At 40.4% G+C, this 22,590-nt stretch overlaps 1 pseudogene; it reads right to left on the bottom strand.

Annotated features, from left to right (window-relative positions):
• Positions 1 to 4,723: 4,723 nt before the first annotated feature.
• Positions 4,724 to 5,200, bottom strand: LOC149991015 (non-histone chromosomal protein HMG-17 pseudogene; annotated as a pseudogene).
• Positions 5,201 to 22,590: the final 17,390 nt, after the last annotated feature.

Here is a 22,590-nt window from a genome sequence, read left to right on the forward strand (position 1 = left end):
TTGTGTGGAACCTTTGGGGTTCTCTATGTACAGTATCACGCCATCTGCAAATAATGACAGTTTTACTTCTTTCTTTCCAATTTAGATGCCTTTTATTTCTTCTTCTTGTCTAATTGCTATGGCTAGAACTACCAGTACTATGTTGAATAAGAGGTAAAAGTGGACATCCCTGTTTTGTTCCTGGTCTTAAGGGGAATACTTCTGGTTTTTGCCAGTTTAGTATGATGCTTGGAGTGGGTTTGTCATATATGGCCTTTATTATCTTTAGGTATGTTTCCTCTAATCCCATTTTATCATCAATCAGTGCTGGATTTTACCAAATGTTTTTTCTGCATCTATTGATATGATTATGTGATTTTTATCCTTCATTTTGTTTATGTGGTGAATTACATTTACTGATTTGTGAATGGCGTATCAACCTTAATTCCTGGAATAAATCCCACTTGATCATGGTGTAGGATCTTTTTGATGCATTGCTGTATTGGTTTGCTAATATTTTGTTGAGGACTTTATTGTGTGTGTTCACCAGAGATATTGGCCTATAATTTTCTGTTTTTGTAGTGTCTCTATCTGGTTTTGAAATTAGAATAATATTGGCCTCATAAAATGAGTTTAAGAGGCTTCCTTCCTCTTAAATTTTTTCAAAACTTTTGAGTAAGAAAGGTGCTAGTTCTTGAAATGTTTGGTAAAATTCACTTGTGAAGCCATCAGTCAGGGCTTTTTTTAATGTTAATTTTTATTTTTTTGATAACTGCTTCAATTTCACTAGGTGTAATCTGTCTATTCAGATTCTCTAATTCTTCCCTTTTTAGTTTTGGAACATTGAATGTTCCTAGGAATTTATCCATTTCATTCAGACTGTCCAGTTTTTTGGCATATAGTTTGTCATAACACTTTCTTACAGTTCTTTGTATTTCTTTGGTGTCAGTTGCCATTTATCTTCTTTCACTTCTGATTTTATTTCCTCTCTCTTTTTTTCCTGAGGAGTCTAGTCAAAGGTTTGTCAATCTTGTCTATCTCTTCAAAGAATCAACTCTTGGATTCACTGATCTTTAGTATGATTTTTAAGACTCTATTTCTTTTATTTCTGTTCTGATCTTTATTCTTTCCTTCCTTCTATTCACTTTGGGCTTTCTTTGTTTTCTTTTTCAAGTTCCATTAAGTGTAAAATTAGATTGTTTTATTTCAGGTGGGATTATTTCTTTATATATAGGCATATAATGCAATGAACTTGCCTCTTAGGATTGCTTTCACATTGTTCCACAGATATTGGATTGTTTTGTCCTCATCCTCATTTGTTTCAGGTTATCTGTTGATTTCTTACTTGTTTTTTTTGTCTACCCATTCATTGTTTAATAACGTGTTTTTTAGCTTCCATGTCTTTGCGTGTTTTAAAGTGTTCCTGTGATTGATTTTTAGTTTCATAGCATTTTGGTTCGAGAAGATATTTGATATGATTTCAGTGTTCTTGAATTTATTTAGACTTGTTTTGTGTCCTAACATGTAGTCTATCCTAGAAGATGTTCCATGTGTACATGAAAAGTATGTATATTCTGCTGCTTTGGGTAAAATGCTCAGGTGGAAAATTAAATCCATTTGGTGTAGTTTGTCATTTAAGCCTGCTGTCTTGTTAATTATTTATTTGGAAGATCTATCCATTGAACTCAATGGGGTATTTAAACTCCTGACTATGACTGTATTTCTGTCCATCTCTCTCTTTAGAGCCATCAAGATTTGCTTCACATATTTAGGTGCTCCTATGTTGGGTGCATAAATGTTTACTAGGTTATATCTTTTTTATTTTTATTTTTTTATTTTTTAAGTATATTTAATTCATTATGTTGTTACAATAGTTTCAATCTTTTCCCCTTCGCACCCCTCTGCCCAGTATCCCCCTGCCCTCCAGCAGTCACACCCGACCCCTTAGTTCAAGTCAATGGGTCCTGCATATAAGTTCTTTGGCTTCACCCTTTCCTATATTATTCTTAACATCACTCTGTCTATTTTGTACCAACTGATTATGCTTCTTAGTCCCTGCACCACTACCCCATTTATCCCCCTACCCTCTCCCAGCTGATAACCCTCCAAATGATCCCCATACCTATAATTCTGTTTCTATTTTGGTTTGCTTAGTTGGATTTTGTTTTTATTTTTTAGATTCAGTTGTTGATGTGTTTGTTGTCATTTTAGTGTTAATAGATTTGATCATCTTTTTCTTAAGTAAGTCCCTTTGACAATTCATATAATAATGGCTTGGTGATGATGAACTCTTTTAGCTTAACCTTGTCTGGGAAGCACTTCATCTGCCCTTCCATTCCAAATGATAGCTTTGCTGGATAGAGTAGTCCTGGTTGCAGGTTGCTTTTCATCATGTTGAATACTGCTTGCCAGTCCCTTCCTGCCTGCAAAGTGTCCTCTGAGAAATCAGCTGATAGTCCTGTAGGCACCCCCTTGTAGGCAACACTCTGCCTCTCTCTTGCTGCTCCCAGGACTCTGTCTTTATCTTTCACCTGTGGCATCTCAATCATGATGCATGCTGATGTGGTCCCCTCTCAGTCCAGCTTGGCCGGGACCCTCCGTCCTTCCTGGACCTGCATGTCCATCTCCTTGGCAAAATTTAGGAAGTTTTCCTCATTTTTTTCAATTCTTGCTTCCTCATTCTGCACTGGTTGACTATTTTTCTTCCTTATGTTCCAAATCATTGATTAGAGCCCCAGTTTTCTTCCCTTCAACATTGATTTTGTGTGGATTTTCCTTTGTTTCACTTAGCATAGCCTTCACTTCTTCTCTTATGCGTTTGCCATACTCAAGCATATCTGTCAATCCTGTGAGAATCTTTATCACCAGTATTTTGAATTCTGTGTCTGTTACGTTGTCTATCTCTTCATCTGTGAGGTTGGCTATCTCCTTGTCGCTTAGTTCTCCCACTGGAACCTTGATCCTTTTACTCTTTTAGGTCATAATTCTCTGTCTCCTCATTCTGACAGGCTCCTGTGTTTGTTTGCCTCCGCATCCCAGGTAGAGCTGTCGCTCCTATTACATTGTAAGGGGCTGAGCCTTAGGGATTCATCAGTATAGAGCGACCTGTTTCACCACATTGTGGTGCTGTATGGGGGGGGATTCAAGAGGGAACAATGCCGCCTTCCCAGCACTTTCCCCTCTTCCAGGCACCTCCCCCACTTCTGTATGGGACTGGTGCCCTGTAGCTGCTGCCCTGGCTGTTGTCCCCAGAGTGGGTCAGTCTGTGGATGTTCTAGGACCATATGTTCCCTTTATACAAGTGGCCTCCGCTGAGACCGGCAGTTTCTGCCTCCATCCCAGCTCCCACTGGTCTGCGCAGTAAGAAGCAATGAGGCTTGATTTTCCCTCATTCTGGGACCATGAGCTGTGAGGTCCGGTGAGGAGCTGGAAACACTCCCCAGGTGTCCCTCTTGACTTTTTAAAACATGTGATTGTGCTTTATGCCGGCCTGCCACTGCTGCCGCTGCCGCTACCGCTGCTGCGGCCACCACACTGCATCCTCTCCACCCCAGCTCCTCCCCTCCTACCTGTCTGGATGAGTTTTTCTTCTTTATATCTTTGTTTGCTGGACTTCCATGCAGTTTGATTTTCTGAAACTTCTGGTCAGTTCTAGCTTTGAGATAGTTGTATTCCTTCTTATTTGTGGAGAGAGACACAGCCTGTCTGTCTTGGGTTATATACTTTTGTTGGATTCTTCCCTTTATCATAGGTAGTGTCCTTTGTCTCTTACTAAAGCCTTTGTACTAAAGTCTATTTTGTCAGATATAAGTACTGCTACCCTAACTTCTTTTCTCTTTCCATTCACATGAAATATCTTTTTCCATTCTTTTACTAGTAATCTGTGTGCATCTTTGATCTTAGATGGGTCTCTTGGAGGCAGCATATTTAAGGGTCTTGTTTTCTTATCCATTCGGCTACCCTATGTTTTTTGATTGGAGCATTTAAGCCTTTTACATTTAAGGTGATTATTTTTTTTCCAAGACAAACTGTATCCAGCTTTATTAAAGATACTTTTCATAAACAATCATGGTATTTCAGGCAGGACATGGGCAGACAATCATTAACAGTATACAACAACTTCCAAACTCCCTTCTTCAATGGACTACCAAAATCAGAAAGCCACTATAAAACCCAATGAAGTCTTCATTTGATGCTCTGAACAGGGAAAGTTTAGAGTGAGGGTTTACATTTCACATTAGGCATGTTGTTTAACAACTTTTCACAAGCCGATCCTGACTTTCAGGAAATGAAATGAAAATGGCAGAATCATCAATCCGTAGATCCACAATCTAAAAAAGGAACTGCCACTCTTTTGAGGGATGCAATCTCAATGGTGACACTGAAAAGTCCAGATTGCCCAACATACTGGTAACCAATTTTGGGGGGTTGGGGGGAAGGGTGTCCAGATCCCAACAGGTCTCTGGGCTTAAGGGAGTCAAGTCTGTGCTTAAAGTGGAGAGGGAGAAAAGGACATAAAAATGAAATTTAGTTTTTCAACACCACAAGGTGTTTGTGCCAAGGTGGCTTATGTGTGTCAACATCCAAATGATTCCTCCTCCTAGGAACCAAGAGGAATTCTCTCAAAACTAGAAGGGAAAGGTGTTTTTTCCCCCATGTCAGTCCAGCTTTGGAGACATTCTATTAGTACTATATGTCCCCCCCCCAAACAACAATGAAGTGTTCTGTGTGCTAACAACATAGCTTAAAAAAAAAAGTAAAACAAAATTCTGCATTTTTATAAAACTTGATAAAAAATAGTATTTCAAACTGTACAGTCACCAGAAATACACAGTTATCAAAAATGCACTTGCTTCACTTGGCATCTCCAGCACCTTCAGCTTTCTGTGCCTGGTCTGTTTTGGCATCTCCATTTTCTGCAGGGTTATTCCCATCCTTGCCAACATCAACTTTCCCCTTTTTCCCTTTGGGTACCTTCTCTCCCTTCTTTGCAGGGGCCTTTTTAGGCTTGGGCTCTGGCTTTGGAGAGCAGGTTTAGCCGATAACCTGGCGGATCTTCTCTGTGGTTCGTCCTTCACTTTGGCTTTATCTCCTTTAGCATCCCCTTCAGCCTTTCTCTTGGGCATGATGGCGACGGTGGCGGGACGTTTGGGCTGGACGCAGGGATGCAGCAGCACGTAGGCTTTGGCCGATCCAGGGGTCGTTCTCGCTTCCTCTTCACACTGCTCTAAGGTGATTCTTGATAGATTCATATGTAGTGCCATTTTATTGTTAGAATACTTTGTTTTTTTCTTTCTCTTTTCTTCTTTTTAAAGCAAGCCCTTTAACATGTGTTGCAGTACTGGTTTGGTGTTAGCAAACCTTTTTAGCTTTTTCTTGTCTGGGAAGCTCCTTATTTCTCCTTCTATTTTAAATGATAGACTTGCTGCTTTAAGTAGCCTCGGTTGTAGGCCCTTGTTTTTAATCACCTTGAATATCTCACACCTTTCCCTTTTTCCCTGAAACGTTTCTGTTAAGAAATCAGATGACAGTCTAATAAGTGCACACTTGTATGTAACTACCTGCTTTTCTCTTGTGGCTTTCAGAATTCTCTCCTTGTTTTTAAACCTTGTCATTTTAATTATGATGTGTCTCAGTGTAGGTCTTTTTGAGTCACATTTGTGATTCACTTACCTTCTTGACTTGTGTGTTTTTTTTTCTTCACGATGTTAGAGAAGTTTGCAGTAATTATTTCTTCAAATAGGTTCTTGATCCCTTACTTGATCTCTTCTCCTGGCATTCCATGATGCACATGTTGTTATGCTTCATGTTGTCCAAAATGTTTCTTAAGATCTCATTATGGGAGAAACAAGATGGCGGAGGAGGAAGTGGAAGCTACACTAACTTCCTCCTAGAACTAGTCTGGATTTACAATGTAATTTTGGAGAAATCATCTGGAATAACGAACCGAACACCAGCTGGAGAGAAGTCTTATAACCACGGAGAGACAGAAAAGGCCGCTACATCACAACGTGACCGGTAGGGAGTGCGGAGACGTGGAAGGGCTGGCTGGGCTCCCACGGGTGGCAGCTGAAGGGGCTGAGAAACAGCTCAGCAGCCGGGGATTCCCCCTGAGAAGGGCAGGGTCTAAACCCCCAGCTGGGCTTCCCAGCCTACAGCGACAGAGTGGAAAGTAAAATAGTATCAGCTGTGAAAAGCGAAAAGCCACAGGCTTTCTTGCTAGCCGGAGAGAAACAGCAGGAGAAAAAGAGCTCTTAAGTGGATCACATACGAAAATATTTTGGCCACCACTTACCCTGGGCTCAAGCAGAGGGAAGGCAGAGAGGACTGGAGACACTTGGGGAGAATTTGGCACGGTGGCTTTGAGGGGAGAACTGGAGGAGCAGCCGACTGGGTCCCAGTGCTGACTCATCCCCAGTACTGCGGGTAGACCATTCCCCTCCAAGTGGCGTCAGCCTGAGGGGAAGCAAAAGCCCTGCCTACAGGAATTAAGCTGCCACACCCACAGTCCTTAAGCCTGACAGCTAATCACAGATTGAATAGATTAACAATCAAAGAAGACAGACAACAGCAGTAGATCCCTGGAAGTCTCCAACAGGCTGCCTAGGGCCAGACTGGTACATGATCTGACGCCACCAGAGGCAGATCCAGGAAGTGCAGATCATTCCAAGAAGCACCAACAAACAATAGGAGTCAAAAAAATGGGGAGACAGAGAAACAACCTCCCATCAAAAGGAAAGGTAGAATCCCCAGAAAGAGTGCTAAATGAAATAGAGGGGAGCGAACTATCAGATATGGAATTCAAAACATGGATTATGGAGAAGCTGAATGAGCTCAGCGGAAACTTCAAAGAACTCCAGAAAAACTACAAGGAACTCACAGAAAATTACGTGAGCATGAAAAAGGACATAGAAGCTATCAATAAGAGCCAGGAGGAAATGAAAAATACGATCTCTGAATTGAAGAACACAGTAGAAGGAATTAAAAGCAGGCTAGAGGAAGCAGAAGATCGGATCAGCGAGCTGGAGGACAACCTACACAAAAACTCCCAGACAATGCAACAAAATGAAAAAAGACTGAACAAGACTGAAGAGGTTCTAAGACAGCTGCAGGACAACATGAAACGTAATAATATCCGTATCATAGGAATTCCAGAAGGAGAAGAAGAAGAGCAAGGGATAGAAAACCTCTTTGAAAAACTAATGACAGAAAACTTTCCTAACATGACGAGAGAAAGAGTCACGCAAGTCCAGGAAGCACAGAGGGTCCCAATGAAGATGAACCCCAACAGGCCCACTTCAAGACACATCATAATTAAAATGCCAACATTCAAAGACAAAGAGAGAATCCTAAAAGCAGCAAGAGAGAAACAACTAATAACATACAAGGGAGCTCCAATAAGGCTATCATCACATTTCTCAGCAGAAACACTACAAGCCAGAAGGGAATGGCAAAAAATATTCCAAGCAATGAAAAACAAAGGCCTACAACCAAGAATACTCTACCCAGCAAGGCTTTCATTCAAAATGGAAGGTGAAATAAGGAGTTTCCAAGACAAAAGAAGGCTAAAAGAATACATCTCCACCAAACCAGCATTGCAAGAGATGCTAAAGGGTCTGCTTTAAGAAGATGAAGAAACAGAGAGACAGAGAGGAACACGAGTACAAAGGGGGAAAATGACAATGAATAAGTACTGAAAGAAAGAAGGAACTTCTACCATTTGCAACAACATGATTGGAACTAGAGAGAATTATGCTTAGCAAAATAAGCCAGGCAACAAAAGAAAATTACCTTATGCTGTCACCTGTTACAGGAAACTAATGAACAACACAAACAAATGAGCAAAATTGAACCAGAGGTATGTAAACAAGGAATAAACTAACAGTAACAAAGGGGGAGATGGGAGGGAGAGAAGGGGTAAGAAGGGGAAGGGTCTAGTCAAAGAACATGTATGAATGACCCATGGACATGGACAACTGGGTGGGGACTGACTGTGGGGGGGGCAGGGTGCAGGGAAGCAAGAGGGGGAAAAAAAGTGAGACAACTGTAGTGGAAAAACAAACAAACAGAAAATTTTTTAGTGGGGGGGGAATAAAAATATAAAGAATAGAAATGCAAGTTCAGTGAATATTAGAAGGACAAGGATTTTCCTTCCGATAAGACAGTCCTACAGATTTAGAGACTTGTATGTGGGTTATGTTACATAAATTAACATGTGTTTTCTGTTTTCAAAGGGCATAAGCCTACAATCTCATTACCTGAGTGGTTATCTGTATGCATAGGCCTCACTTAATCCTGTCTGCATTGCTGCCTCCTGAGACTCAATGGTTTGGCTGAACTAAGTGGCTGGGTTGGTGAAGAACGGGGTGGTCTGTGGGCTTCACTTTAAAACTGGTTTCTCTTTTCTATCCTAATGGCTTGGACAGAAAAAGCCCAGAGGCCTGAGATGGGGGAAACCTAAAATATTTCCCTCAGTCCAAAATAAGTATAATGGGCAAAAGGGTTTTGGACAGGTGAGATGTACCTGGCACACCTTCCTCCAAAGAAGCCCTTCTTTTCCCTAATGTGGGACATTGAAAAATTAATACCTGTCTTTTGTCATCTAGTGGTTACGGATTAAATGATGTCCTTTAACCCTGTTGCACCCAGAATACAACAAGGATGCCAGCCTGTCAAACCAAGCATGCCGTTGTCCAGAGACAGCCAACCAACCTGGAGTCTGCACGATCCTTCCCCTTGTGGGAAGGCCACCCTCCCCTCCACATCCCCACTCTTATTAGGGATTTCTTGACCCACGGGTAGGTAGGACGACGACCATGTCCAGCTTGAAGCAGCTAGAGGAGCTCGAGACCTTCATCCATTGTCCTTTATAAGATTGTAAAGGGTCTTAAGTCTGAGAGGGAGGAATTGTTATTTTTTATTGTTAAAATATTTAACTAATTAATTAATTAATTTTAAAAAAAGAAGAAGAAGAATATATGAAAGGGTGAGGCAGGAGAGCTTGTATGTACGACCCATGGGCATGGACTTGGAGAGTGGATTGTTGGGGAAGGGGGGTGCTGGGCGGAGGGGAGCAAAGGGGAAAAAAAATTGGAACTATTGTAACAATATAATCAATAAAATATACTTAAAAAAAAAAAAGAAGCATAATTGGTTGGTACAAAATAGACAGGGGGAAGTTAAGAATAATATAGGAAAGGGTGAAGCCAAAGAACTTATATGCATGACCCATAGACATGAACTAAGAGGGATGGGATTGCTGGAGGGAAAAGGGGTATTGGGTGGAGGGGAACAAAGGTGAAAAAAAATTGGAATTACTGTAACAATATAATCAATAAAATATACTTAAAAAAAAAAAAAGATCTCATTATTTTTTTTAAATTATTTTTTTCCTTTTGCTGCCCTGCCAGGGTGTTTTTTTCTACCTTGTCTTCCAAAAACACTTATTTGATCCTCTGTTTTATCTAACCTACTGTTTATTTTTTCTGGTGTATTGTATATTTCAGATATTGAATTCTTTATTTCTGACTGGTTTTTTTTATGGTTCTGTGTCTTTTTTCATGCTGTTGATATCCTTATAATTATTACTCTTAACTCTCTATTTAATAAATTGATTGTCTTCATTTAATCTACTTCTTCTTCTGGAGAATTCTCTTGTTCTTTCACTTGGGGTCTGTTTCTTTGTCTTCCCATTTTGGCTGCTTCTTTGTATATTTTTTTTGCGTTAGTTGTTAAACTAATCAGTGATATTGCCTTAAGTTGTAATCAGCAGTCAAGCTTAAGAATCACAGGGTGAAACAGAGTAATTTCTGTGGGTGGGGCTTTGCTTTCCCTCAAGCTGATGCCACATGGAGAACAGTGCTCTGCCTGAGAAAGATGACTTCTGCAGTATGGGGAATGACTTAGGCACTGGGATCCTGGAGGCTATTCCTTCAGTTCTCTCCCCAGAGCCACCAACCCCAAACTCTTCTCAGTGTCTCTAGTCCTCTCTGCCCTCTGTCTGCCAAAGCCCAGGGTAAGTGGCTGCAAATAAAGTTTTGTGCATTGGCTCTTTAAGAGGCTTGCTGCATCTCCAGCTCTATCCCCCTGGCAGATAGAAACCCTGCTGCTTTACACAGCTGAATGTTACTTGGTTCCTTTCCAGCTGTCATGCTGTAAGCTGGGGAGATACGCCTGCGGTTTAAACCCCACACTTCTCAGTGGTGTCCCCCTGGTCACTAAAATATCTCTACAGAACTTCAGTTGCCACCACTGAAGTCCAGTCAGCCCTCTCACACCTCCTCTGCACTCCCTACCAGTCTCATTGTGGTGAAGTGGTTTCTTCTGTCTGTCCTTGGTTATAAGGCTTCTACTCTCCAGCTATTGTTCAGTTGTTTATGCAGGATGATTTCTCTAAAATTTAGTTGTAATTCAGATTGGTCCTGGGAGAAAGTTTGTGTAGTTTTCACGTACTTCTTTACTATATTGGAACCCTGCAGATTTTTTTCAACAAATACTATATATGTAGTTTCCTTTCTTATGATTTTCTTAACAACATTTTCTTCTCTCTAGCTTAATTTAGTGTAAGAATACAATACAAAATATAAAAACATATGAAATATATGTAAATTGACTGTTTACATTATCAGTAAGGGTATTAGTTAAGTTTTTGCGGAGTCAAAAGTCATATATGGGACTTCTGGACAAGATGGAGGCATAGACAGACATGCTGCATCTCCCTCCACAACTAAGAAGAAATACAACTACCTCAAAACTGCAAACAACCAGAAGTTCCAGAAAATCAAGTGGCATGGAAGTCAAGCAAACAAAGATATAAAGAAGAAATACTCATCCAGACAGGTGGGAGGGATGGAGCCAGGTCGGAGAGGACACGGTGTGGTGGTGGCAGTGGCGGCGATAGTGGCGGGCATGCTGAAGACACAGTTACACGTTTTGGAAAGTCAAGAGGGACACCTGGGGAGTGTTCCCAGCTCTTGACCGGACCGTGCAGCTCAGTGTCCCAGCACTGGGGAAAATCAAGCCTCATTGCTTCTGACTGTGTAAACCAGTGGGGGTTGGGACAGAGGGGGAAACTGCCAGTCTCTAAGCAGAGTCAGCTTGTTTAAGGGCCCCCATGGACCTAGAACATCCACAGACCCACCGACTCTAGGAACAACAGACAGGGCAGCAACTAGAGGGGCGCTGGTCAGGTGTGGAAGTGGGAGAGGTGCCTGGAAAAGGGGCGAGTGCTGGGCAAGCAGCATTGTTCCTTCTCAGACCTTTCCCCCACATTAACACCAAAACGTGGTGAAACAGGTTGCCCATTACTGACAAATACCTAAGGCTCCACCCCTTACTACATAGTAGGAGTGACAGATCTCCCTAGGACACCGAAGAAAACAAACACAGGAGACTTCAGGCCAAGATGGAGGCCTAGACTGACACGCTCCATCTCCCTCCACAACTAAGAAGGACTACAACTACTGGAAAAACAAGAAATAACCAGAAGTTCCAGAAAATAAATGGAAGTCCAACATATGAAGTTATAAAAAAGTGGTTCTCATCTGGACAGGTAGGAGGGGTGAAGCTGGGGAGGAAAGTTCAAGCTGTGCTGCCCGTGGCAGCAGCAGCGACAAAGGTGGGACAGCAGTAAGCACAGACACCAGTATTTAGGGGGAGGCAAGAAGCACCTGCAGAGCACCCCCAGCTGCAGACCAGACCCATCTGCTTGCGATTCCAAAGCCGGAGAAGGCAGACCTCCATTGCCTTGGACTGTGATGCCCGGAAGTGTGGGGACAGAGGAGGAGGCTCCTGGTCTCTCAGCGAAGAGTGACCAGCAGGAATCCATCTTGGACCCCCACCCCTTCAGAAAATGCCACAGCATGGTGATACAGGAAGCCCGGTTGTGATGAGTGCATGGGGCTCCACCTCCTATAGTGTAGGAGGTGTGACAGCCCTGCCAACGAAACAAAGGTAAACAAAGAACAGTCAGGATGGCACAGATCATGATAGAGATCCCAGTGATGCAGCTGACCAAACAGCAAATATCTAATATAACGAAGCAGCAGATAGGAAATCTTTCTGAGGCTCAGTTCAGAGCTTTGAATATAAAAATGCTTACAGACCTAATAGCAGATCTTAAACAAGACATGGAAGGAATGAAGGCTAGTCCTGCTGAAATGAACAAAAACACATATGAAACTAGTGGTGAGGGCAAGAAGACTAGGGATCAAATCAACAAATCGGAACATGGGGAAGGAACAAACAGTCAACAAGTACAGAAAGAGAAAATGAGAAGTGAGGAAAATGAGGAGAGGCTCAGAAACTTATCGGACAGCTATAAGCAGGCCTACATCCGAATCATAGGGCTGCCAGAAGGTGAAGAAGAAGAACTAGAAATCAAAAAACTGTGTGAAAAAATAATAAAGCAGAAATTCCCTAACTTCGGGAAGGAAATAGAATTACAGCTCCAGGAAGCACAGAGAGTTCCAAACAAACTGGACCCAGGGAGAACAACACCAAGACACATTATAATCAAAATGTCAAAAATTAAGGATAAAGAGAGAATCTTAAAAGCAGCAAGGGAGAAGAGAATTATGTACAAAGGGGTCCCAATAAGACTATCAGCTGATTTCTCAAAAGAAACTGCAGGCAAGAAGGGACTAGCAAGAAATATTCAAAGTCATGAAAAGCAAAAACCTACAACCACAATTACTCTGTCCAGTGAAGCTGTCATTCAGAATAGAAGGACAGAGAAAGTGCTTCCAGGACAAAGTAAAACTGAAGGAGTTCATCGGATCCAAACCACTATTATATGAAATGTTAAAGGGACTTGTTTAGGAGAAGGAGGATCAAAACTATGAACATTAAAATGAAAACTGCATCACAGCAACCAATAACAGAAGCTAGGGAATTGAAACAAAAGCAGACTAAGTAGGCAACGAGAGTGGGAAAAGAATTATAGGTATGGGGAACATTTTGGGGGGAGGTCAGGGGGGAGGGGAAAGGAGGGAAAAGGAAGGAGATGACACAGGAATTAAGAAGCATAGTAGGAGGAAGAGGTAGGAGAAGATGGCGGCAGAGTAGGTAACAGTGTTATCTGCTTGCTCCTATTGTGGAAAGGCTTAAAGTACTAACACGGAGACCAGTGAGTGAGTGTGAATTTCGGACAACGCAAGCAGGGGAGTGAGAGAGCAGAGTTTGGAAAAGGGCAAAAGGCTCACCCATGCTCTCAAGGGAAGTTGATGCCCCCCCAGCCCAGTTGCTGGGCCCACAGAGCCTGGTGCCACTGCTGCACCGCACCCCAGAGGGACAGCTGCAGACTGGCAGCAGTATTGTCTGCTTGCTCCTATATTGGAAAGGTTTAATGTACAAGCATGGAGACAAGTGACTGAGTACAAATTTCGCACAACGTGAGCTGGGAAGGAAATTTGAGAGTAGAATGGAAAAGGGCAAAAGGCTCGCTAGTGGTCTCAAGGGGAGTCTCTGGGCCCCCCAGCCCAGTGGCTTGGCCCACCAAGCCTGGCGCTGCTGCTGCACCGCACCCCAGAGGGCCAGCTGCAGACACACTCACTGGCCAGGATCTGCCTGGAAACTGCTGCTTGCCATAGGCGCTGGGACCAGCAGAATCCCAGAGGGAGACAGTAGGAAGGCTTCCTTGAAACAGCTGGAGGTACGGGAGGACAGCTAGTAGCCCAGACTGTGGGAAGTTGTGTAAACTGAGTCTGGGTGGGGAACCCCTGGACAGGCAGGTCTGAGCTGGTGGCCCCATGCCCCGGGTGCCCGCATTGCAGCACCACTGAACAGAAAGGAAAGAAGCTGGGCTGGGAGAGCTGCGACAGAAATGTGCGTTTGGTGGGGGCCCCAAGGAGGTGGGGAGTGCACACAGATGAATGGTGAGACGCTGCCAGTCAGGGACAGACACAGCAGGGTGCTGTGGCTTGGAGCACAGAGACTTCTTGGGAGGAGGAGAGAAGACAGGAACCAAGGCTGGGCGGGGACTAGGAACATGCGCACTGGCATGCCAACAGAACAGCATTGCTAGAGAAGCCTGAGCACTGCTGGAGGGTGCTGCAGGACAAGTGGGGAGAGACCCAACTCAGCAGGGCTCACAGCAGAAAGTTACAACAGGCCTATGAGTGAGAGAAAAGCAGCCACAGAAACCAGCCAGATTCCTCACAGCGAGCCAACCAGAAAAAATTTGAAACCCATGGAATTTTGACCAGGTGTGGATCCAGAAAAAGAAGACTGCACACAAAGTCTGAACTGAGTAAAAATTTATTATTTATTATTTTTTATTTTACAAATACTTTTATTAAATTATTATTATTTTTATTTTATTTTATTTTTATTTTATTCTATTTTTTAAAACTACCTCTAATAATCTGTTTCATACCTTCTCTCCCTCCCATCCATCTTCTTTAATTTTTGTTTCTTTGTTTGTCTATTTGGTTTAGCCTCCCTTTCACACTAAATATATAGCATATAACTGCTATATAAACCTAATACCATACACTTCCACTTTCCTAATTTATTCTGCATTATTTTCTCTCTCTTTTTCAACATACAATGTAAATATTACTCACTGCCTTGCATAGCCTTGATCCTACTTCCTATTATTATTCTATCACACCCCCCAAAAATTATATATATTTTTTCATTTAAAACAAGTCACCTATTTATCCTATAGTATAATAGTCTTTACATCACTACGTTTATATTAATACTGGCTCATTTGCTGATGATAGTGGGATAGAGGGTGGGGAATATTTTTGAGGGTGTGGGTTTCTTGCCTGGGCTGTGTGTCTATGTTTTAACAGCATCTCCACAAAGAACTCATGACAAGGTGGGCAGAGTGACTCTCAATCAACTAGCCAGAGAGAAGATCCTACCAAAGAGTAACTGAAATATAACCAGAAAACATAAACAAATGACATAAAGGGTATCCCAAGAGCGTCAGGTTCAGGAGATAAAAAGAGACTGCATCATTGAAACCCCCACAAAGGCGGGAAATCAAAACAGACAAATCTAATAAACAAAAACAAACAAGAAGAATACAACATGGGAAGACAGAAAAACCCTTCCAATGAAAGGAAAAGAGGAATCCGGAGAAAGAGAGGTAGATGGACTAGACATAAGCCAACTATCAGACATGGAATTCAAAATAATGGTGATGAAGAAGCTCAATGTACTTGACAACCTTAAAGATAACTATGACAAACTCCAAGGAAATTACCAACAGCTCCAAGAAAACTACAGGGAACTTATGGAGAACCACACCAGCATAAAAAAAGACATAGAAACTATTAATAAGAACCAGAAAGAAATGAAGAGTACAATTTCTGAACTGAAGAACACAATAGAATCAATCAAAAGCAAGCTAAACAAAGCAGAGGATCAGATCAGTGAGTTAGAGGGCAATGTAGAAAAAAATTGCCAGACAATACAACAAAATGAAAAAAGATTGAAAAAGTATGAAGAGGGTTTAAGAGAATTGCAAGACAACATGAGATGAAACAATATTCTAATCGTTGAGATACAAGAAGGAGAAGAAGAGCAAGAGATAGAAAAGCTGATAGGAAAAGTAATGACTGAAAATTTTCCTAACCTGACGAGAAAAAAAGTCATGCAAGTCCAAGAAGCTCATAGAGTTCCAATGAAGAGGAACCCCAAAAAACCCACTCCAAGGCACATCATAATTAAAATGGCAACATTCAAACACAAAATGAGAATCCTAGAAGCAGCAAGAGAAAAAGAGCAAATAACACACAAGGGAGCTCTGATCAGGCTATCAACTGATTTCTCAACAGAAACACTACAAGTCATAAGGGAATGGTCAAAAATATTTCAAGCAATGAAAAACAAAGGCCTACAACCAAGACTACTCTACCCGCAAGGCTCTCATTCAAAATGGAAGGTGATATAAGGAGTTTCTCAGACAAAAGAAGACGAAAAGAATACATCTTCACCAAACCAGGATTGCAAAAGATGCTAAAAGGGATGTTTAAAAAAAATGAAGGAAAAAAAAAAGAGAGAGAGAGGGAGAGGAACACAGGTACAAAGGGAAATGAATAAATACATGTCAATAATAAACTTAAATGTAAATGGATTAAATGCTTCAATTAAAAGACATAAGGCAGCAAAATGGATATGAAAACAGGACCCACATATTTGCTGTCTACAAGAAACACGCCTCAAAACAAAGATTTATACAGACTGAAAGTGAAGGGATGAAAAAAAGTATTCCAAGCAAATGTACATGAAAAAAATAGCAGGGCTATAAATACTCTTATAAGACAAAACAGATTTCAAACGGGCCACAAAAAGAGACAAAGAAGGACATTTCATAATACTTAAGGAAACAATCCATCAAGAAGATATAACACTAATAAACATATATACACCCAACATAGAAGCACCCAAATATATAAAGTAAATACTGGAAGACCACAAGAACGATATTAACAGCAACCCACTCATCATAGGGGACTTTAACACTCCATTATCAACAATAGACAGATCTTCGAAGAAAAGAAACACCAAGGATATAGACACATTGAACAACACACTAAACCAAATGGACTTAACTGATATATATATAGAACTTTTCACCCCAAAGAAGCAAAATATACATTTTTTTCAAAGGCACATGGGACATTTTCAAAAATAGACCACATGATAGGACACAAAACAAGCCTCAACAAATTCAAGAACATTGAAATTATACGAAGCATCTTTTCAGACCACAATTCCTTGAAACTAAAAATCAACCTCAGAGAAAAAAATCAAAGATATCCAAACTCATGGAGAATGAATAACATGAATGAAATAATGAATGGATTAACAATGACATCAAGGAAGAAATCAAGAAACTTTTGGAAACTAATGATAATGAACACACAGCAGCCTAAAACCTATGGGACACAGCAAAAGCAGTCCTGAGAGGGGAGTTCATAGCAATACAGGCATACCTGAAAAGGATATAAGAAACTCAAATAAAAATTCTAACCCTAAATCTACAAGAACTAGAACAACAACAACAAACAAAGCTTAGGGCAAGTAGAAGGAAAGAAATCATCAAGATTAGAGCAGAATTAAATGACATAGAGACTAAACAAGCAATTCAAAAGATCAACAAAAGTAAGAGCTGATTCTTTGAAAAAATAAACAAAAGAGACAAGCCTTTAGCCAGGCTCATCAAGAAAAAAAGAGAGGAGACCCAAATAAACCAAATCAGAAGTGAAAGAGGAGAAATCATGACTGATATCTCAGAAATACAAAGGATTGTAAGAAATTACTACAAACACCTCTATGGCAAGGAATTTGAAAACCTAGATGAAATGGACAAATATCTATAAACATATAATCTTCCAAACTGAGTGAAGAAGTAGAAAGTCTGAATAGACCAATAACAAAAAATGAAATTGAAACAGTAATTAAAAATCTCCTGGCACACAGAAGTCCTTGTCCAGATGGCTTCACGGACGAATTTTACAAAACGTTTAGGGAACAACTAACTACTATACTTCTCAAACTATTCCAAAAAATCCAGAAGAGGAATAAATCACAAACTCCTTCTATGAAGCCAGTATTACCCTAATTCCAAAACCAGGTCAAGACACAACAAAGATAGAAAAGTACAGGCCAATATTGCTGATAAACATAGATGCTAAAATCCTCAACAAAATATTGGCAAACAGGATCTAGGAACATATTAAAAAGATCATACACCACGATCAAGTAGGATTAATCCCAGGGATGCAAGGACGGTTTAATATTCACAGATCAATAAGTATAATACACCACCTAAACAAAATGAAAGACAAAAATAACATGATTATATCAATAGATGCAGAAAAAGCATTTGATATAATTCAACACTCATTTATGATGAAAACAGTCAGCAAAATGGGAATAGAGGGAGCATACCTTAACACAATTAATGCTATATATGAGAAACCTGAAGCTAATATCATACTCAATAGACAAAAATTGAAAGCATTCTCCCTAAAATCAGGAACAAGAAAAGGATGTCCACTGTCTCCACTCCTATTCAACATAATGTTGGAAGTCCTAGCCACAGCAATCAGACAAGAAAAAGAAATAAAAGGCATCCAAATAGGGAAAGAGGAAGTAAAACTATCATTATTTCCAGATGACATGAGAGTATTCATAGAAAATCCCATAGACTCCACTAAAAAACTACTCGATATAATAAGTGAATTGGGCAAAATAGCAGGGTGCAAAATAAATATACAGAGATCTAAGTCCTTTCTGTACACCAACAATAAAATATCAGAGACAGAGACAAAAAAGAAAATACCATTTACTATAGCAACAAGAAAAATAAAGTACCTAGGAATAAACTTAACCAAAGTGATAAAAGACCTGTACTCTGAAAATTACATAACATTGAAGAAAGAAATTAAGGAAGATACAAATTAATGGAAGCAAATAACATGTTCTTGGATGCGAAGAATCAACATCATCAAAGTGGACATACTACCCAAAGCAATTTACAGATTCAATGCAATCCCTATTAAAATACCAATGACATATTTCACAGACCTAGAACAAATGCTCCAAATATTCATATGGAACCAAAAAAGACCCCGAATTCAAAAGCAAACTTGAGACAGAAGAACACAGCATGAGGAATCACAATACCAGACATCAAGCGATACTAGAAAGCCACGGTGATCAAAACAGTCTGCTACTGGCATAGGAACAGATATATAGATCAGTGGAACAGAATAGGGAGTCTAGAAATAAACCCAGGACTATATGGTCAACTAATATTTGACAAAGGGAGAGGGGGCATAAAATAGAGTGAGAAGAGCCTCTTCAACAAATGGTGATGAGAGAACTGGACAGGGACATACAAAAAAATGAAACTAGACCACCAACATACACCACACACCAGAATAAACTCAAGATGGATCAAAGACTTAAATGTATACCATGACAGCATAAAAGTCCTAGAGGAAAACATAGGCAGAAAAATCCCAGATATCCCATGTAGCAATATTTCCAACTGATACATCTCCTAAGGCAAGAGAAATAAAGGAAAAAATAAACAAATGGGACTACATCAAACTAAAGAGTTTCTCTTCAGCAAAAGAAAACATCAGCAAGATGAAAAGGAAACCAACCATATGGGAAAACATATTTGCCAATGATACCTCAGACAAGGGAGTGATCTTCAAAATATATAAAGAGCTTACATGACTCAATATCAAGAAGACAGCCAACCCAATTGAAAAATAGGGAAAAGACCTGAACAAACACATCTCCAAGGAGGATACACAGAGGGTCCATACACACATGAAAGAATTCTCAATATCACTAGCCATCAGAGAGATGCAAATAAAAACCACAATTAGATACCACTTTACCCCTGTCAGAATTCCCATCATTAACAAATCAACAAACAACAAGTGCTGGAGAGGATGTGGAGTTACGGGAACCCTAGTGCACTGTTGGTGGGAATTTCGACTGATGCAGCCACTATGGAAAACAGTATGGAATTACCTCAAAAAACTAAAAATGGAACTGCCTTTTGAACCAGTGATTCCACTGCCAGGATTATACCTGAAAAAGCCTAAAACCCTATTTCAAAAGAACTTATGCACTCCTATGTTCATAGCAGCACTGTTTACAATAGGTGAACCCTATTTCAAAAGAATTTATGCATTCCTATGTTCATAGCAGCACTGTTTACAATAGGTAAGTGCCAGAAACAGCTTAAGTGCCCATCTGTAGACGAGTGGATTAAAAAACTGTGGTACCTTTACACAATAGAATACTATGCAGCAGAAAGAAAGAACTTCTCTCATTTGCGACAACATGGATGGAACCAGTGAGAATTATGCTTAGTGAAATAAGGCAGGCAATGAAAGAAAAATACTGTATGACCTCAACTAATACAGGAGACTAATGAAAAATACAAATAAATGTACTAAATAGAACAAGGAAAAAAAATAACAGTTATGAGGGGGGAGGGAGAGAAGAGGTATAAGTAAGGGAAGAGTTTAGTTAAAGAACATATGTAAGTGACTCATGGACATGGACAATGAGAGAGATATGATTGAGGGAGAAGGGGTGGGCTCGGTGGCAGTGGTGCAATGGGGAAAAATGGGACATCTTTAAGTGAAAAAACAAAGATAATTAATTAATAAAATAAAATAAAATAAAATGTGCTTCATCTCATTCACTCATGTTCTATCATGACAAACTCTCTGACAGCATGGATTGTTACTGGTTTCTACTGTTATTTATGTTAGTAACATATTATGTCTGACACATTACAAGGACTCAATAACTAAATTTTAAATAAAAAAAAGAAGCATAGTAGGAGGGAGTGTAGTAGATAGGAAGATGTTGAGAATAACTATATGCACAACCAATGGGCATAGACTAAATGGGGGGACAACTGGAGGGAGTGGGGTCACTGGGTGAAGGGGAAGAAAGGGAAAAAATTGGGGCAACTGTAATAGCATAAACAATAAAGCATATTAATAAAAGAGTTATATTTGGATTTTTGACTTTATGGAGGTCAGTGTCCCCAACCCCAACATTGTTAAAAAATCACCTGTAATTTATAGCCCACCTGCCAATAATGTCCTCCTCAGTTGCCCTGCCTGAAACTCATTATTAGAATCATTCTTATGGATGAATGCTTTAAAGTACCTGCCAAATGAAAATGTCCCCTGAACCCGATAAGGCTAGCTTGTAATGCCCTTGTGTAAATTAAAAAGGAGGATAGAACTCTTGAGAAACCAGAACACAGGATTAATTTTGATTCAGAAAGTGGAAGGAATAGGTTTATTAATACTGCACACCTAGTATCCACTGTCTTTTCACATTTCTCTTAAGACTATTCCATTTTCTATGTCCTAGTTCAGTAAACCTGTCAAGTATTTTTATACTTCCCTCTCACCAATCTAGTCATTAATTCATATGAATTTTAATTTTTAAAAAATACTTTATTGTTGAGATTTTGGCCAACATAGAGGCATAAAATGCACACACTGCATCTCCTCACAATTAAGAAGGAATTTACAACCACTTCAAAAGTAAAAGAAAAACACAACAAAAACCCACAAAAAAAAAACGCAACAAAAAACAGAAAATCAAAACTACAGTGAAGTTCAGCAAAGAAATAAAGAAGAAATAATCAGCCAGAAAGGTTGGAGGGGTGCAGCCGGGACAGAGAGAAAGAGAAGCAGAGTAGCAGCTGCGGAGGTGGTGCTTGGCAGGCAGCATGGCTGGCTCCATGGCTAGAGGCAGTGGCCACTGGTGGGCACATGGCCGGTGGGCATGGCTAGCAGTACAGCGACTGCAGCCATGGCAAAAAACATAGTCATACAGTTTAAACCCAAGAAGCGATCTCAGCCCCAAACTGATGGATCCCAGCCCCAGACAAGACTGTATAGCTTGTGGTTTCAGTACCAGGGAAAAATAGAGCCACATTGCTTCTGATTGTGAAAGCCCGTGGGGGTTGGGATAGAGGAAGAAACTAGCATTCTTGAAAAAGAAGCAGCTTGCTTAGTATGGGAAGGAAGAGAAGTGCCTGAAAAAGCGGTGGCAACTGGCACTGTTCCCTCTCGGACCCCTCCTCTACATACAGTGCCAAAACGCGGTGAAACGCGTCACCAACACTAATGAATACCTAAGGCTCTGCTCCCTATAATGTAACAGATAAGACCGCCCTACCTAAATCACAGAGGCAAACACAGAAAGCTGTTAAGATGAAGAGACAAAGTACGGCCTAAAACGAAGGGAAGATCAAGGTACCAGTGACAGAACTAAGCAATGAGGAAATAGTGAACTTGACAGATAAGGAGATAGTGAACGTAACAGATGCACTGTTTAAGGCACTGGTGATGAAAATGCTCACAGACTTGACAGAAAAGGATAAACAGAATGGGGAAAAAATAAAGGCTATTCTAAGTGAAATGAAAGAAAATCCACATGAAAGTAGTGGTGAAGGAAAGAAAACCAGAGTTCAAATCAACAAATTGTGATATAAGAAAGAAATAACCAGTCAACCAGTACAGAATGAGGAAACAAGAATTGAAAAAAAAAATGAGGAGAGGCTTAGAAACCTCTGGGATAGCTTTAAACATGCCAACATCCGAATCATAGGGGTGCCAGAAGGTGAAGAGGGTGAACAAGAAATTGAAAAATTATGTGCAAAAATAATGAAGGAAAACTTCCCTAATTTGGGGAAGGAAATAGACATACAGGTCCAGAAAGCACAGAGAGTCCCAAACAAACTAGATTCAGGAAGCACCACACCAAGATGTATCATAATCAAAATGCCAAAGTTAAGGATAAAGAGAGAATCTTAAAAGCAGCAAGAGAGAAGAGGAGAATTATCTACAAAAGGGTACCTGTAAGACTGTCAGCTGATTTCTCAAAAGAGACTTTGCAGGCAAGAAGGGACTGGCAGGAAATATTCAAAGTGATGTAAAGCAAGGACCTACAACCAAGATTACTCTATCGAGCAAAGCTATCATTCAGAATGGAAGGGCAGGTAAAGTGCTTCCCACACAAGGTAAAGCTGCAGGAGATCCTTATCACCAGGCCATTATTATATGAATTGTTAAAAGGACTTCTTTAAGAAAAAGA

This window comes from Furipterus horrens, unplaced genomic scaffold, assembly GCF_987537825.1.
Source record: "Furipterus horrens unplaced genomic scaffold, mFurHor1.1.pri manual_scaffold_17, whole genome shotgun sequence".
In the NCBI taxonomy this organism is placed as follows: Eukaryota; Metazoa; Chordata; class Mammalia; order Chiroptera; family Furipteridae; genus Furipterus; species Furipterus horrens.